The sequence below is a fragment of the Triticum dicoccoides genome, unplaced genomic scaffold (genome assembly GCF_002162155.2).
Source record: "Triticum dicoccoides isolate Atlit2015 ecotype Zavitan unplaced genomic scaffold, WEW_v2.0 scaffold113331, whole genome shotgun sequence".
NCBI classification, from domain to species: domain Eukaryota; kingdom Viridiplantae; phylum Streptophyta; class Magnoliopsida; order Poales; family Poaceae; genus Triticum; species Triticum dicoccoides.
Window position 1 is genome coordinate 1 of NW_021178528.1, and position 1075 is coordinate 1075.

A 1075-nucleotide genomic window follows, 5' to 3' on the forward strand; every position below is an offset into this window, starting at 1 on the left:
CGCCGCTTGCAAAACAAAACGCACGTGTAAGTAATATATTTACCGTGTTTTATTATTTTGCACGAGTGCGGTAAGTCATAGCTGGGTGCTCACGATTCACGGGTCCAGCGTCGGCGTTGTGGCGCGGCAAGCGTGCACTGGTGCGGTTGAGAGGGAGGGGTGGAAACCGCGTTAAACTCGTCTCCGTAGTTGAGAGGGAGCGGCCAAAGCAATGTACAATCGTCTTTGTAGTGGAGCTGGGAGGGGCAAGGATAAGGGACGAAGACCGGGGTAACATGTCGGATGCGATCATACTAGCACTAAAGCACCGGATCCCATCAGAACTCCGAAGTTAAGCGTGCTTGGGCGAGAGTAGTACTAGGATGGGTGACCTCCTGGGAAGTCCTCGTGTTGCATTCCCTTTTTAATTTTTTTCGCGCCGCTTGCAAAACAAGACGCACGTGTAAGTAATATATTTACCGTGTTTTATTATTTTGCACGAGTGCGGTAAGTCATAGCTGGGTGCTCACGATTCACGGGTCCAGCGTCGGCGTTGTGGCGCGGCAAGCGTGCACTGGTGCGGTTGAGAGGGAGGGGTGGAAACCGCGTTAAACTCGTCTCCGTAGTTGAGAGGGAGCGGCCAAAGCAATGTACAATCGTCTTTGTAGTGGAGCTGGGAGGGGCAAGGATAAGGGACGAAGACCGGGGTAACATGTCGGATGCGATCATACCGGCACTAAAGCACCGGATCCCATTAGAACTCCGAAGTTAAGCGTGCTTGGGCGAGAGTAGTACTAGGATGGGTGACCTCCTGGGAAGTCCTCGTGTTGCATTCCCTTTTTAATTTTTTTCGCGCCGCTTGCAAAACAAAACGCACGTGTAAGTAATATATTTACCGTGTTTTATTATTTTGCACGAGTGCGGTAAGTCATAGCTGGGTGCTCACGATTCACGGGTCCAGCGTCGGCGTTGTGGCGCGGCAAGCGTGCACTGGTGCGGTTGAGAGGGAGGGGTGGAAACCGCGTTAAACTCGTCTCCGTAGTTGAGAGGGAGCGGCCAAAGCAATGTACAATCGTCTTTGTAGTGGAGCTGGGAG

The 1075-nt window shown here is 52.4% G+C and overlaps 2 non-coding genes across 2 annotated transcripts; both read left to right on the forward strand.

The window, feature by feature from the left end:
• Window positions 1-280: 280 nt before the first annotated feature.
• LOC119343035 lies at window positions 281-399 on the forward strand. Its single transcript, XR_005165863.1, has one exon. It is a non-coding gene; the product is annotated as a 5S ribosomal RNA (ribosomal RNA).
• Window positions 400-696: 297 nt separating this feature from the next.
• On the forward strand, window positions 697-815 carry LOC119343034. The gene has a single exon (XR_005165862.1). It is a non-coding gene; the product is annotated as a 5S ribosomal RNA (ribosomal RNA).
• The last annotated feature ends 260 nt before the right edge of the window (window positions 816-1075 follow it).